The sequence below is a fragment of the Cydia pomonella genome, chromosome 22 (genome assembly GCF_033807575.1).
Source record: "Cydia pomonella isolate Wapato2018A chromosome 22, ilCydPomo1, whole genome shotgun sequence".
Classification (NCBI taxonomy): Eukaryota; Metazoa; Arthropoda; class Insecta; order Lepidoptera; family Tortricidae; genus Cydia; species Cydia pomonella.
The window spans coordinates 14,386,132-14,404,307 of record NC_084724.1 but is presented as its reverse complement, the minus strand read 5'-3'; the positions used below and the strand labels follow the sequence as shown (position 1 = coordinate 14,404,307).

The 18,176-nt window shown below is 37.1% G+C and overlaps 1 long non-coding RNA gene across 1 annotated transcript; it reads right to left on the bottom strand.

Moving 5' to 3' along the window:
- Positions 1 to 2,517: 2,517 nt before the first annotated feature.
- LOC133530317 (uncharacterized) lies at positions 2,518 to 15,852 on the bottom strand. Its single transcript, XR_009801293.1, has 3 exons — positions 13,807 to 15,852; positions 6,398 to 6,557; positions 2,518 to 4,795 (listed from the first exon to the last, which is right to left on the bottom strand). It is a non-coding gene; the product is annotated as an uncharacterized LOC133530317 (long non-coding RNA).
- Between the last annotated feature and the right edge of the window lie 2,324 nt (positions 15,853 to 18,176).

Genomic DNA, 18,176 nt, shown 5'->3' with positions numbered 1-18,176 from the left:
GCAACTTCCCGCAAATCCCTACGTGAACGTTTCCATAGGTATATCACTTGGACCTGCACCGTCTGCAGTACTTTAGGCACGTAGCCTAATGGAATATTACACGTAATGGTTCAGACTATCAAGTACTGAAACCGGGATAATAGTAAGTAAATGACATGAGTGACCAAGAACGACAATATACAAGACAATGATACAAACGTTGCCCCTAATATCATGAGATCAGCCATTTTACAAAATTAACATATGCAACATCACGCAAAGGGTACAACTGTTAATTAAATTAAAAGCTAGTTGGATTAGGATCTGTTATCTTTTGTCATAACTGGAATCATTCAAATGCAACGACAATTCCTAATATAACTAAAACCCTCATTGCTAAAACAGCCACTTATAAAACCACTGTGACAGGTTTACAACTTACAACTACAATTGATTAGTAAATATATATAATATCCTTTCCATTGGACATAATCCAAAATGGTAGATATTATGTAATAACCACATTCTAGTCATATGATTTGATTCAATATGACAAATGAAATAGGGCAGGTGTAATACATTGGCAAATACAGATCAAACTATATACCAAATGATCAAAATATATACACCCACAATAGCATTTCAAAATACGTAATATATTCAGATATGTACCTATAAAACTAGTATATTCTTATTTTGAAATATGAGTACGGAATCATGATCATAAAATAAGTATCAAATAGGCATCAGTTGTCTACCTACAAATAAATAAGCAATCAGGGCTCGTGGATATTATTTAAACCGCTTGTATACTTCTATCATAACTAGACTATGAAATTAAAACATTTTGTATAAAATATTGAAAGGTTACGTCACCGCTAGGTATTAAGATCTGCTTTATGGGGCTTCGATGCTCTCACATCACGATGAGAAGACAAGGCAAGGCAGGATCAATTCTCGTTCCAGCGCAGCCATGGACAGCGCACTGGATACAATGTGCAGGCTTGAGATGCAGATGCGGCGCAGTGCAGCCAGCCTCTTCATGTAGAAGGTAGGTCCTGTAGGATGGTAGGATGCAAGTATCTGGGCGCCCATGGCAGTGGGGTTGATCAGGTACCGACGAGGATGCTCGGAGACACTGAGACACTCGGAAGCCGCTCATGGAACAAGACTCGCTCCGCAACCGCCGTGAACCGGAAATTGAGACAAAGATAGTGCTAAATATTCTAATCGAATTAAACATTTACGCCCTACGGAATATATAAAGCTAAGTATCTATATGAACAAAGACAACTAGGCATTCAAAGGAAGAATAATTTCAATTATGATAATAATAAATTATAAGATGTAAACTATAATAGTGGAAGCCATTAAACTATAAAACTTAAAACCTAAATCTAAAAATAAATAAACTAAACTTAAAATAAAATACTAAAAAATATCCCCCTGCGGCATGGTGCCGTAGATGCTGGCAGCATTTCCTCGCTGTATTGCAAGACTCATTCTTTGAGCGAGGAAGCTGCCAGCTCTGCGGTCGCCGGTGACCTCTGCTAACCTTTTTGAAAGTTCCTTAATGCTGCCATCATTTGTTTAAAAAGTACAGTCCAGTACTATGGAAAGCAAGATAGTCCAGTGTACGCCTGTTTTCTGGACCTTTCCAAAGCATTCGATGGTCTCGTACAACATCTTGTGGAGCAAGGTGTCGTCCGAGACCAGTCTACCGGCAGGTCTTTGAATACTGGTACAGCAATCAAATCAACTCTGTGCGGTGGGCAGGCGTGCACTCAGACGAATACGTGCTGAACTGTGAGGCAGGGGGGGGGGGAACCTCTCCGACCCTTTTTAGGGTTCCGTAGTCAACTAGGAACCCTTATAGTTTCGCCATGTCCGTCTGTCTGTCTGTCTGTCTGTCCGAGGCTTTGCTCCGTGGTCGTTAGTGCTAGAACGCTGAAATTCAAAAATCTATAACTCAAAAACAGCTAAACTGAGCATGTCCGCTATAGTTTTTATTTAATGTCTTTCTTAAGCTCTACTTCCACGATTTTTTTCATAATTTTTGGACCTATGGTTCAAAAGTTAGAGGGGGGGACACAATTTTTTTTTCTTTCGGAGCGATTATCTCCGAATATATTCACTTTATCAAAAAATGTTTGTTGAAGACCCCTATTAGTTTTGACAGACCTTTCCAACGATACCCCACACTGTAGGGTTGAAGCAAAAAAAAAATTCACCCCCCACTTTACGTGTAGGGGAGGTACCCTCAAAAAAATTAAATTTTTAGATTTTATTGTACGACTTTGTCGGCTTTATTGATTTATATATCCATGCCGAATTTCAGCTTTCTAGCACTAACGACCACGGAGAAAAGCCTCGGACAGACAGACAGACAGACAGACAGACGGACATGGCGAAACTATAAGGGTTCCTAGTTGACTACGGAACCCTAAAAAAAGAGGTTTAAAAGAGAAAATGAAAACTTGAACTGTTCAAGCCCTAGTTTAGGAAATGATTATATAACGTACTTAACGTTACCAGTTTTTAGGGTTCCGTAGTCAACTAGGAACCCTTATAGTTTCGCCATGTCCGTCTGTCTGTCTGTCTGTCTGTCTGTCCGAGGCTTTGCTCCGTGGTCGTTAGTGCTAGAAAGCTGAAATTTGGCATGGATATATAAATCAATAAAGCCGACAAAGTCGTACAATAAAATCTAAAAAATTTTTTTTTTTTAGTGTACCTCCCCTACACGTAAAGTGGGGGTGAAATTTTTTTTTCGCTTTAACCCTAGAGAGTGGGGTATCGTTGGAAAGGTCTTTCAAAACTAATAGGGGTTTTCAAGAAACATTTTTTGATAAAGTGAATATATTGGGAGATAATCGCTCCGAAAGAAAAAATAAATGTGTCCCCCCCCCCTCTAACTTTTGAACCATAGGTCCAAAAAATATGAAAAAAATCGTGGAAGTAGAACTTAAGAAAGACATTAAATGAAAACTATAGCGGACATGGTCAGTTTAGCTGTTTTTGAGTTATCGCAAAAAGTTTTCCCTTCATAGTAAAAAGACTTACTTTAATTAGGTACTGATTATGCAAATTTGCCTATTTGTTTAACTCGGGTGAAAGGTACCGTTTCATCCTGAGCTCCAGTTTAGCTTATTGTGATGGAAGAGTAACTACGGAACCCTACACTGAGCGTGGCCCGACATGCTCTTGGCCGGTTTTTGAATAAATACTAATAGTTACGTCGTAATCTTGAATGAAAAGGAAGGATTTTACAAAATACGCTCGTCTGTAGGAATAAGGCCTCTTAACTAGGGCTATTATTTTGATGTCAGCTTTTAGCTGATATCCTGTAATGTCATTTAAGGAAAAAAAAAAGATAAAATGTGAAAAAAAAGTAAATTTTTGAAGACAATTTTTATCTTCGTTATTAATTCTTCAGTATTTGTGTAAAATTCTCTGTAACATTTACCTATGCTTGAAATTTATGCCCTAATTCATAAGCTATCTGATGGCGGCGCCGGCGCCCAGGCCAGCCGTGTGTAGTATAGCCGCCCCGTGCGGCTGCTGATGATGCGATAACCTGCCTAGGTTGGGTTAAGCACGTGGACACTTCGAATGAAACTAAGTCTTGACTAAGTGATTATGTATTTCGTTTACCAAACTGATTGCATTTATTTATAGGTATTACAAGCTAACACGTACCTAACGTAATCTAGTTCGCTCTACTGTACGGACCGCCACGGTTTTAGTATACGACAACGATGACCGCTGGTTGACCTACCAGCGTTCCACCTGCGCGCCCCGGGCGCGTGCACTCGCGTCGAGTGTCGGATTTGAACAGACAGGGGTGCGCTTCATGCGCACGTGCGCTCGCGTCGAGCATCCGATTTGAACAGGGGCGATGCCAAGGACGAACCAATGTCACAGGGCATCGAATGAAATTAATGAATGAATGAAGGACTGACCACTCCAGTTGCAGTTCAGTCTCGAATGTTTTTAATTACATTGAGCCTTGGATTCTAGGCCATTTGGCATGAACATTCCTGCGGGGCGGCCCCTAGAGTTGAGCGATGAATATGAGTCTTTATCAAGAAGTTATCCCTTAACTTTTGATAAATAATAGTGATGATCACATGACCAAATATTATGTCTTATAATATTAAAGTCTTATAAAATAATGTCTTATAATATTAAAGAGTAATCAGTACCTAGTAATGATCACACACAATGGTACAATAAACTTTATCTACCCTATAGTAAAGAATATACTTGAACATTGAATAAACATGGGCAATACAAAAGATATGACTTATGAACTATTCCTTACAAGTTGCTATATTCTATAGCTAATACACACAAGTTGCCCAAGTTGACAATGAGACGGTCAATCTTACCACTCTGAATTCCAATTGACTAAATTGACAATACATTCTGCACCCTTTAGTCATTAATTAACATAGCCTCTATGCTCAGGAATGAGTGACATGTTGATAAGCAAAACATAACATGTTTACATTGAAATTATTGAAATTATTCTAATTGATTACAATATCATTTGACTATAGTTTGGAATGTGAGTTGAGTTGAAAACGTGACTTTATAACATATAAAAAAAAAAATACTAGTGTTCTGCCATGGACATTCTGGCTTGAAAGTAACAATGAGCAATAATTAAATGAATAAAAAATGAAATTTGACCTTGTACCTGTATTGATACGACCAAGGGCAATGCACCTTGTCGTATGACAAACCGTGTGAACGCCACAGCGACAACCTCGAAGCTCAGCAGCGACGAGAGCCTGAGATGCACCTCCTTCGGTACCTAAACACATGAAAAATACGATTTAAAGCTTTGACTGAGTTAGCATATTGATACCACTACTTTTAACTACTAGAGGGTCAAATCTGCCATAAGCGGGTTTGACCTGTAGCTTTGAATCTGAAACATGACATACAATTGCAGACTACACGATAAATCTGACGTTGCATCAACGAATTCAAAATATTTATCTGAAATATTAATATCAATGGGCAGGGTCCCATTTAAAACATGACGGTACTATTTGAGTCGTGATAGACCGAGTTCAATGACCCGGCTGTCCTAACAGCTGATTCCATTTATGCTTCTTTAACACGAAGCCGCTTTCCGTTTTGACGTACTTAATTTGAAATAACGCAGTCGTCCTTCGACGCGAATGAAATGATTTCCAAATTCATCCATACATTTTCCTCTACAGGTATTCACTGTATGTTTCGTGCCACGATACCGTCGCTATTGAGTGTAGAGCAGAGTGGACTATAGCTCCCGTCCCGTTTAGCCTATTCTGACAGACTGGTAACTATAACTACGGAACCCTACACAGACCATGGCCCGACATGCTCTTGCCCGATTTTGAGCTTACTGTGGGACTAGGTTGATCAGTATATAATTGCCGTATAATATTTTTCACGTCAGCAGCTGGAACAAGGGTAATTTGCTGCTTAAAAACAGTGAGCAAAATCGCATTTTGCTCACTGAGTGAGACAAAATAACATTCAAGTGACCTTCATATTCGAATGTCATTTCAACGTGCGGGGCCTAATACAAGTTCGAAGTATTTGGATTCTATTGTCTTTGTCCCTTTCACGTCATTAGCAAAAAGAAAGAGACAAAAAAGTGCATGCGTAATTCAACGATATATTGACTGTTTATAATAGACCCCCGAAATAAGTCAGACCGCATCGTTCCAAAACACCCTACGAGTCTTCATTCGTAATAATTAATTAATGAAATAAAAGTTCCAAATTTAATAAAAATACCATATTTTACGTATTTTATTATACAATCAAAACAATATACTTATACAAATTTACGCAATTGTTACGCAGTAAATAATTCTACTTAACGACTTTTAACGATCTCTACTATAGTTGACAAATAGTAGTATCCGCAATTCGGACCGTAACTTACAAAGTTTTTTTTTAACAAAAAAAAAGTTCACGATTAAACTGTCAATTGATGTTCGTTTATCGATATTCATTATTTTCGTATCATTTTATTGAAATTTCTTTCGTTTTGTTTTATTGCGGTAATTAAAGTTAATTGTTAGAATACCTTCAGAAAATATGAGTGAAATAGTGATGAAGACGGATTACATTTTTTCAGGTTGTATTTTTTGATGGCTGACTGACGTGAAAAATTTTGTGTACTACACGAGATCAAAGTTATTTACATCTCGTGCGCTTTTGAGTCCCTTACCACGCTCAAGATTCTAAATTTGATTCACTCGCTACGCTCGTGAATCTACTATAGAATCTTTCGCTTGCACGGGACTCAAAACAAGCACTCTAAGAAATATCAAACTTTGCTCTCTTGTTGTACAAATAACTTTATTCATTAAAAAAATATTTATGTTGAGTCCAAGTCATGAAACTATTAATTTACCTCATCAATTTGCTGGCAGTGGCTTTTATTCCTTTTCTTCCATGAAACGTGATTGAGTTGCAGGTACATGGCTTCAGTGTGCGTGCCAGGCAAGAGGGCACTTCAAGGATGCATCGTGGAGCATCCCCACGCAACGGCGGGGGACTCCTCCTCTGCGCTTCTGGAATTATTATTATGGAACATGTCAGGACTGTGGGAGATAAGAGCATATTAATTTAGAGTTGAGTAGTAAGCCTAATTAGACACAGTGTATGCAACCAAAATATTTTATTACAGAGTTGTTTTGGCCAGCTTCAGTCTTCAGTATCAAACCAGTTCAATGGTACAATAGCATTATCACTTAAGTAACAATAAATAAGTTGTTTTATTTCCCAATATAGTTTTTACAACAAAAAGTGACATACAATTGGGGAAAAAAAATACACAAAATACAATAATATATAAATAAACTACGAGTACAATGCTAAATAAACTATCTTATTCTAAAATACCTCCGCGAGCTGCACCGGGTGCAAAGGTGCCCATCACACTTGCCGCATTACCGCGCTGGATAGCGATGGCCAAGTCACTTAAGTTACATTTAACTAACTCTTAAGTTAGTTAAATAAAAGCAAGCACAGGTCATCACTCAAATGTGACTTATATATATACTGTCATGGTCAGATCATTGATTTTGATCATTTAATGAAATGTCATTTCAGAATTGATAACTTTGTGATACGGTTGTTTATGTTTGACTTTTCCATGATATGGCCATCAATCATCTATTAAATTGATTGCCACATCATGAAAGGATCAATTCTAATATCTGGCTAAAACATGTAGACATGTGGCAGTATGTCAAGTCAAGTTTAATTAAAAGACTGCAGCAGCCGTGTGTTACATTAGACAAACCAGTTGTAGCCACTTTTGACCTCTACATAACTCAAAATCTATTAAACATAATCATATGACGACGACGACAACCGACTTGGCCTAGTGGGTAGTGACCCTGCCTACGAAGCTGATGGTCCCGGGTTCAAATCCTGGTAAGGGCATGTATTTGTGTGATGAGCATGGATATTTGTTCCTGAGTCATGGGTGTTTTCTATGTATTTAAGTATTTATAAATATTTATATATTACATATATCGTTGTCTAAGTACCCTCAACACAAGCCTTATTGAGCTTACTGTGGGACTTAGTCAATTTGTGTAATAATGTCCTATAATATTTATTTATTTATGATGTAGCGGCAAGGCGTCGACGCGCGTTAGAGTCAGCAGTTTTGGTAAACAGTTTAAATGAACAAGTGCGCACATTCTTAATACATACGCGATACCGCGACGCCGCCTGGTCTTGCGCCCTTTTTAGGGTTCCGTAGCCAAATGGCATAAAACGGAACCCTTATAGTTTCGCCATGTCCGTCTGTCTGTCTGTCTGTCTGTCCGAGGCTTTGCTCCGTGGTCGTTAGTGCTAGAAAGCTGAAATTTGGCATGGATATATAGATCAATAAAGCCGACAAAGTCATCCAATAAAATCTAAAAATTTAATTTTGTTTAGGGTACCTCCCCTACACGTAAAGTGGGGGTGAAATTTTTTTTCGCTTCAACCCTAGAGTGTGGGGTATCGTTGGAAAGGTCTTTCAAAACTAATAGGGGTTTTTGAGAAACATTTTTTGATAAAGTGAATATATTCGGAGATAATCGCTCCGAAAGAAATAAAAAATGTGTCCCCCCCCTCTAACTTTTGAACCATAGGTCCAAAAAATATGAAAAAAATCGTGAAAGTAGAGCTTAAGAAATACATTAAATGAAAACTATAGCGGACATGATCAGTTTAGCTGTTTTTGAGTTATTGCAAAAAGTTTTCCCTTCATAGTAAAAAGACTTACTTTAATTAGGTACTGATTATGCAAATTTGCCTATTTGTTTAACTCAGGTGAAAGGTACCGTTTCATCCCTTGGTTAACAATTTACTATACTTTAAGCTCCAGTTTAGCTTATTGTGACGGAAGAGTAACTACGGAACCCTACACTGAGCGTGGCCCGACATGCTCTTGGCCGGTTATCTCTAAACGTTTGTGTTTTCTATTAATGTAACCTTCTGATACCAATTTGGAGTCTGAATAAATAGATGTAATTAAGTGAATCTTCGTTTATCTCCTCACCGTAATAGGGTACCCACAACAGTACTCTAAAATATTATTTATTTTTATGAGCTTTACCAATACCAATACTTATGTATGGAAGCCAAACCTGGGCCTTCACCAGACACAAACTGAACAAGTTACGTGTCTGCCAAGTGTCCATAGAACGAAGTATGCTAAGTATAAGAAAAGCTGATCGGATAAGGAACCAGGTCATAAGAAGCAGAACCAAGGTGAACAACATTGTAAAAAAAATTAGAAGGTAGAAATGGAAGTGGTCAGGCCATACCAGCAGAGGCATGGACAAATGGAGTAAAAAGGTGATGCAGTGGTACCCAAGAGGCTATAAAAGAAAAAGAGGAAGGCAGTTCAAACAATGGGATGACGACATAAGGCCTGTTGCTGGTGGCACATGGAGCAGGGTTGCCAGAGACAGGAACAAATGGAGAAGACTGGAGAAGGCTTATCCCGACTGGCAAGCGGGCACCCAAAACATTTAACAACAAATCAGTGAAGAGACAAGTAAAGCAAATAAACAGCATTTGGGTGCCACGACAAAAAGGCTATAATAAATAAATAAATAAAAAATATGGGCTTTGGTTCATTTATTATATAGTACCTGGGCGACCGAGCTTTGCTCGGTAATAACTATTTATTGTAATATGGTGGTGTATAGGTGATAATCTACATAAACTTAAAAAGTAAAATGTGAACTGGCAATTATTATTATTTACAATCGATTTTAACCTTACAGCACTTGTCACAGAGTAACGCCATCTATTGTCAATTTCTCTTATTACATAGGTCATTTTTTTACTAAATTAAACTTGTCTAAACCAATAAAAATTAAAAAGCGGCCAAGTGCGAGTCGGACTCGCGCATGAAGGGTTCCGTACTGAACATTTTACCACTTTGGACACACATTTTACAACTTTGGAAGTGTCTCTCGCGCAAACTATTCAGTTTAGAAAAAAATGATATCTTATACCTTTAAACGAGCAATTCTTGTATATATATTTCCGGGATCTCAGAAACGGCTCTAACGATTTTGCTGAAATTTGGTATATGGGGTTTTTGGGGGTAAACAATCGATCTAGATTAGTCTTATGTTTGGGAAACCGCGTGTTTTCGAGTTTTCATGCGTTTTTCTTTCGAAGCAGAATATGGTCGCTAATTTCGTGTTGCCGGCCATTGTCCGTCTGGTCCAGCGGGTTAAGACGCGGACTGCTAAACGAGTGTTACGGGTTCGAATCTCGCCCGGTGACTAATTATTGTTTTTTTTTTTATATGTTCAAGTTTATATATTTTTTTTTAATTTTTATTGTTTTAGACAAGTTTAAAAAAATGTAGTTAATGTTTGAGATAACAATATTATACTCCTCAAAAGAAAATAAGGGCCACTGAGTTTTTTGGCTGAAACTTAAAACATACTTATTTCATGTAATATATTTTTTAACAATAAAAAATTGCATTCTTTTTTTTACAATTTAAGTGTATTTCAGTAACCATTAACGAATAAAAATAAGAAATTAAAGTTTTAATGAAAATTTACTTCTCTAATAAAACAACTTAAAACTTAGAAATCACTGAAAATTAAACAAAATGACTTTAAATCACTAAGTAACACTTTTGTTAGTAACGGGTATGTCCTTCTCTTTTAACATTACATTCTTGCACCCTTGAGTGCATGCTTTCGATCAAATTTTTCACATTCTCCTCTGGAATAACATCCCAAGCCCTTTTAAAAACGTTTATGAGTTACTGCTGGTTGTTAACCTCTTGCTGACTCTCCGTAACACGTCGTTTGAATTTAACTGTTCCCACAAGTGTTCTATCGGATTTAAATCAGGGCTGTTGGACATCAATGTGCGCTTCATCAAGTACAGCTTTAGTCGCTCGAGCTGTATGAGCACGGGCATTGTCCTGCATCAGGATGAAGCCGGGGCCCACTCGCTGTAAAAATGGGATCACGTGGGGTCTAATGACGCTTTCGATGTACCGCTGTGCAGTTACGGTACCTTCATTTAAAATGACCAGCTCTGTTTTCCCGTGTAGGCTTATGCCGGCCCAAACCATAACATTGGGCCCTCCGAAACGGTCAACTTCATGGATGCAAGCTTCAGAAAAGCGTTCGCCACGTCGTCTCCAAACTCTAACACGCCGATCGTCATTAAAAAACTTCACTTTGCACTCGTCTGTAAAAATAACCATGCCCCACTGGTTAAGGTTCCAGTTCAAATATCGGCGACAGAAATTTCTACGATTTGTACGTTGAACCCTGGACAGCGGAATTCGAACCACTCGTCGTCTGGATATTTGGTGATCTTCATGCAGTCGGTTACGAATCGTTTGGTCACTGACACGAGTACCTGTCGTCAACCGTAGTCGATTTTGTAGTGTACGAGCCGTCACTGAGCGTTCTCGTCGGGCACTTAATCGGATGTAATGGTCCTCTTGAGCAGTAGTAGCACAAACCCTACCTGACCCAGGTCTCCTTGCAACACTACCGGTCCGCTGAAAGCGATTCCAAGCATTTTGGATTGCTTGACGAGAAAATCCTATTCACATTTTACTATTTTAAGTTTATGTAGATTATGACCTAACCATCACCATATTACAATAAATAGTTATAACCGAGCAAGGCTCGGTCGCCCAGGTACTTAGGAACCTAAATATAATTTTTGAAGACCTATCCATAGAAGGTATCTATATACCCCACACGTATGGGTTTGATGAAAAAAGATTTTTTGAGTTTCAGTTCTAAGTATGGGGAACCCCCAAAATTTATTGTTTTTTTCTATTTTTGTGTGAAAATCTTAATGCGGTTCATATAATACATCCACTTACTAAGTTTGAACAGTACAGCTCTTATAGTTTCGGAAAAAAGTGGGTGTGACAGAATCGTTCCGTTTTTTGCCATTTGGCTACGGAACCCTAAAAATTAAGTATAAACTTGAACATATAAAAAAAAACAAAAGTTAGTCACCGGGCGCGATTCGAACCCGTAACACTCGTTTAGCAGTCCGCGTCTTAACCCGCTGGACCAGACGGACAGTGGCCGGCAATACGAAATTAGCGACCATATTCTGCGTCGAAAGAAAAACGCATGAAAACTCGAAAACACGCGTTTTCCCAAACATAAGACTAATCTAGATAGATTGTATACCCCCAAAAACCCCCATATACCAAATTTCAGCGAAATCGTTAGAGCCGTTTCCGAGATCACAGAAATATATATATATATATATATATATATATATATACAAGAATTGCTTGTTTAAAGGTATAAGATACTAACTTAAACACTCAATATACAGCCAAAGACTTTATTATAGATACATGATGAAATTTAATTGGTGATCAGGAACCCATTTTCATAAGTCATCAGGAATTGATGGCAATCACATTTATGTAGCACTAACACAACATAGTACTTTACTGTTACCTGACCATTGTCTGTTTGTAATGAAATCTTGCAAGTTAAATTTGACAAGTTGGGTGACAATGCAATATTATGGTACCATTGAGATGATCTGATGATGGAGACAGGAGGTGGCCATAGGAACTCTGTGATAAAACAACGTAACCTAATTGTGTTTGGGGTTTTTAGAATTGTCTCAATGAGTATTAGTTACTTGTGGAAAGAAAAGTACAGTCAGCGATAAAAGCTTGTACCAAAAATGAAATTTTTGCCAAAAACTTATTTATAACATCAAATTTTTAAGTTAAAATGTAATAATGAAATTAAGAGAATTAATTTATGAATGCAAATGGAGAATGGTTACATATTTAGCTAAAATTACTACTCTAGTAGTCTCACCAAACTTTATCTTTTCAGGCTTACATACATTTCAGGATGACACACAATCACATTATATAAATCAATTAAAAATAATTTCATTCTAGAACTAACATAAATGAAATTTTAATTGATATATATTGTCACCATACTACCAATAGTTTAGCCTGAACAGTTTAAAACCTCTTTCCAAAGTAACAGACATAAAAAACTAAAGACTTATGAGTAATAATTTGTCAATTTATAATTGTAAATTTAAAAAACATATTTTAAACATACAATAATTATAAATATCCGGTATACTCCTGTGCCATCACTATGCCATGTACTAGAACTATAAAATGTTTCACCTAGAATGACGACTAAGTGACTGTTTAGGCACCATAAGTTAAATAATTTATTTGTTATTGTAGTTTTTAATTGCATAATAATTATAGCCTTTTTTTTTTTATTACTTGAAACTTTTGTACTTAAATATATAAAATTTTGTACTTTAGTGTGTAGTTGCGCTCTCTCGGAAAGGTTTCCACGGAAGACCAACGTCGAGATCCTTAGGTGGTATCTTGACATGAGTGAGTGGAGACCTTTTCAGTGACGCTTAATAATAAATTGGTTCTGTTGTCTCATGTATTACCTAACCTTAAGCGTTTTCTGAATAAATTTCTTCTATTTTATTCTATTGATTATCAATTTCAACAATATCATTAACTGCAAGCAATTAGACAGTAAATTTCATGAGGTCTCGCATGTTGAATTCAATTTAGGTTGGTGATTAGCCGGGTCCACACAGAGCGAGCATACGCGCGAGGCAACTTGCTCACGCACAATACGGCCAGTGTAGACGTGCCTCGGCGAGGCGGCGCACTCGGGCGGGGAAAACGCGCGCGTCGCACTCGGGCGGGGAAAACGAGCGCTAGTGACATTTTCAACTCCTGATCACCATTTAAATTTTACCTTAAATATATACGGATGCTATCTGACCAGGTTTCCTAATTTTCACCCTACCTGGCTTATCAGTGAGGTTAAGAAATTCCTACAAGGATTTTTCATAACAATTTTTACATCTGTTTAAAAAGTGTTTTGTCAATAATTTCATGTTTGTTACAATATTTTACAATTCTAACAAACCACAATTCAATGAGGTTTCATAGTATTTATCACAGAGTTCTTATGGCCACCTCCGGTATTCATCAGACTGAAGACTGTGACAAATATATTTTCACTAGTTTAAGTACAAGACAAAATAAACATTCTATATAGTACTGTGTCAATTCATAAAGTAGATTATAGGTATGTCCAGAAATCTCCACAACCCCCAAAATATGTTGGGAGTAGTTAACCTCAAAATCTATAAAAAATGTGAAATAAACTTGTATGCGATTCATGGATAACTGATAACTGCTAGAGAAAGGGTGGTTACTTACTTTTGCGTAAATTTTGCTCGGAATGTTTCTATATAAATGAGAAAAACGCTAATACTAACCTTATTTTGTTGAAATCTCATGGCCGATTTTTATCTGACGTTATAATTAACCATTCTCTTTTCTATGTTCTTAATTAGTTTAGCGAATGACAATTCAAATGAAACATTGCGTTTCAAAAACAAGCTACATGAAAGTAAACAAACAAAACACTGTCACTGTTGCACAAAAAACATCCGATAACACGAGTGTTCCAGGTTCCACCCACAGATATAAAGATGACGAACAAATAACATCTTAATTAGTTGTAAATTAATAGTCCCATAAATCGGTTTGATTAAAAACTTCGCTTAATTAAATCGGAAAAAGCACAGTAGCTGTCACTGCTAAGATCTATTTGATTGTCAATAATCACAAACTAGCGCCATCTATTGTTTTTGGAATTGTTACGCAACGCCATCTATTGTCGAATAGCGACGTACCTATTTACGCCTTTATATTGCCCGAGTGGTAGGTTACTAGATGTAGAGGTTACTATGCCGTACCAATACCAATGTGGTCGTGGGTTCGAATCCTGACTTGTACATGAGCAAAAAGTTAAAAGATGTTTATTGATCCAGAAGTTATTCTTTTTTGTAACAAAATGTTCTTGATGATAAATATATGTAAAAAAAAATATCCGACTGTAGAAGGAGCGTTGTTTTAACCACATTCTAAACAGAGGTTATCACTTTTTCGGTTTATTAAGGTTTCGTACCTAAAAGGTAAAACGGGACCCTATTACTAAGACTCCGCTGCCCGTCCGTCCGTCCGTCTGTCACCAGGCTGTATCTCATGAACCGTGATAGTTAGACACTTGAAATTTTCACAGATGATATATTTCTCTTGCCGCCATAACAAAAAATACTAAAAACAGAATAAAATAAATATTTATTTCCAATCTCGAGGTTCTCAGCCAATCACCGAAGTTAAGCAACGTCGGGCGGGGTCAGTACTTGGATGGGTGACCGTTTTTATAGATAATAGTACGGAACCCTTCCTGTGCGAGTCCGACTCGCACTTGGCCGGTTTTTTTTATTTCTCTCACCTGTTTATCTGTGTCTTGCACCTGTTTGGAAATTAATTAAGACCGAAACGTTAGCGACGGTCTCCGTTTTGACTCAGGCAATCTGATTTCGTATGTCCGGATGTTCTCCTCTACAGGTCTCAATTCTCAACTGAGTCTCGTGAAATTTTGTGAGCATGATCAGTAGTTAGATATAATTTTTCTATAGTTATTTTTTTTGGAAAATGTTCAAAATGTTGGAAATTGAGGTCTTAAGTGCCATTAAAGAAATAGTATAGGAACATTCTTACACAAATTAACTTGAGTCCCACGGTAAGTCAAGAAGTCTTGTGTTGTGGGTACTCAAACAACGATAATTATGTATAATATACAAATACTTAAATACATAGAAAACATCCACGACTCAGGAACAAATAAATGTGCTCATTACACAAATAAATGCCCTTACCGGGATTCGACCCCAGGACCATCGGCTTCATAGGCAGGGTCACTACCCATTAGGCCCATTCCTTAGAACGTTTTGTTTTGCGAATTAAGTATTTTGTTTATTATTTCTACCAACCTATAACTCTTCCTCTTAAGTATTTTATCTCTTTCACAGCAATGGAAAATGAAAGAGATAGTAAATGACTGCAGGTATAAATAAAGAACATGCGCTTATGGCAACATATGCAGAAAATCACACCATGAATTGTATAGCTTGAATTGTGTTGGCTAAGCACCCAAGGTGCCTAGCCAAGATGCCAATCGTTTGCGCATATTATTGCCATAGTGAGACAGATAGTTGTATGTATGTATGTATGTATATACTTTATTGTACGTAGAAATAAAAACACGAAAAACACAGTTACAGAGTAAATTAAATACAACAAAGGCGAACTTATCCCTGTATGGGATCTCTTCCAGTTAACCTTTGAGGAAATGAGTAAAACATAAATAAAGGTCTAATGAATGACAAACAAACAAAAGTGTACAATCACTGAAATTAATGAAATGCACGTTTTGAATACACATTGATACAAATATACATAGATAGAAAAATAACCATAAAATAATGCATACACATTATATATATATATATGTATATATCCGGGATCTCGGAAACGGCTCTAACGATTTTGCTGAAATTTGGTACATGTACTTATGTTTGGGAAAACGCGTGTTTTCGAATTTTCATGCGTTTTTCTTACGACGCAGAATATGGTCGCTAATTTCGTATTATCGGCCACTGTCCGTCTGGTCCAGCGGGTTAAGACGCGGACTACTAAACGAGTGTTACGGGTTCGAATCTCGCCCGGTGACTAACTAACTTTTTTTTTTATATGTTCAAGCTTATATATATTTTTTTAATTTTTATTGTTTTAGACAATATTTAAAATAGTAAAAAAATGTAGATAAGATTATCACCTATACACCACCATCTGGGCTAAGATGGTCGGCTCTTTATCATTTGTCACCATGCCTGTCACGTTCTAACAAATATGTAAGCGCGAAAGTGACGGACATAGTGACAAGTGATAAAAATGGAACCATAATACCGCCGCATATTACAATAAATAGTTATAACCGAGCAATGCTCGGTCGCCCAGGTACTCTTATACCTTTAAACGAGCAATTCTTGTATATATATATATATATATATTTCTGTGATCTCGGAAACGGCTCTAACGATTTCGCTGAAATTTGGTATATGGGGGTTTTTGGGGGTAAACAATCGATCTAGAGTAGTCTTATGTTTGGGAAAACGCGTGTTTTTGAGTTTTCATGCGTTTTTATTTCGGCGCAGAATATGGTCGCTAATTTCGAATCCCAGGCCACTGTCCGTCTAGCCCAGCGGATTTAGACGCGGACGGCAAGAAACAACCAGTGTTACGGATTACGGGTTCGAAACCCGCTCGGTGACTAACTTTTGCTTTTTTTTATATGTTCAAGTTTATATATTATGACGACCGGTCTGGCCTAGTGGGTAGTGACCCTGCCTATGAAGCCGATGGTCCCGGGTTCAAATCCTGGTAAGGGCATTTATTCGTGTGATGAGCATGGATATTTGTTCCTGAGTCATGGATGTTTTCTATGTATTTAAGTATTTATAAATATTTATATATTATATATATCGTTGTCTAAGTACCCTCAACACAAGCCTTATTGAGCTTACTGTGGGACTTAGTCAATTTGTGTAATAATGTCCTATAATATTTATTTATTATTTATTTATATATAATATTTTAATTTTTATTGCTTTTAGACAAGTTTGAAAAACCGGCCAAGAGCATGTCAGGACACGCTCAGTGTAGGGTTCCGTAGTTACTCTTCCGTCACAATAAGCTAAACTGGAGCTTAGTAAATTGTTAACCAAGGGATGAAACGGTACCTTTCACCCGAGTTAAACAAAAAGGCAAATTTGCATAATCAGTACATAATTAAAGTAAGTCTTTTTACTATGAAGGGGAAACTTTTTGCGATAACTCAAAAACAGGTAAACTGATCATATCCGCTATAGTTTTCATTTAATGTCTTTCTTAAGCTCTACTTCCAAGATTTTTTTCATATTTTTTGAACCTATGGTTCAAAAGTTAGAGGGGGGGACACATTTTTTTTTTCTTTCGGAGCAATTATCTCCGAATATATTCACTTTATCAAGAAATGTTTGTTGAAGACCCCTATTAGTTTTGAAAGACCTTTCCAACGATATCCCACACTGTAGGGTTGAAGCAAAAAAAAATGTTCACCCCCACTTTACGTGTAGGGGAGGTACCCTCAAAAAAATTAAATTTTTAGATTTTATTGTACGACTTTGTCGGCTTTATTAATTTATATATCCATGCCAAATTTCAGCTTTCTAGCACTAACGACCACGGAGCAAAGCCTCGGACAGACAGACAGACAGACAGACAGACAGACATGGCGAAACTATAAGGGTTCCGTTTTATGCCATTTGGCTACGGAACCCTAAAAAGCCAACCAGCCAACATAAGGAAACAACTAAAAATTTTCATTTGATTACTTTGCCCCACAAGTGGATAAAATGCAACTTTCTCACCAGTTTGTGAACAATAAAGAGAGTACGCTAGTGTTGTGAAACAACTATTTTTAATGCAATTAATTTACAGTATTCTATATTTAGAGCTATGGTAGTATAAGACATCTGACAAACCATTCAAATTAATAAATTTTGCATCGATTATTAGGGTTCCGTAGTCAACTAGGATCCCTTATAGTTTCCCCATGTCCGTCTGTCTGTCTGAGGCTTTGCTCCGTGGTCGTTAGTGCTAGAAAGATGAAATTTGGCATGGGCATATAAATCAATAAAACCGAAAAGTCATACAATAAAATTTAAAAATTTACACGTAAAGTGGGGGTGCAATT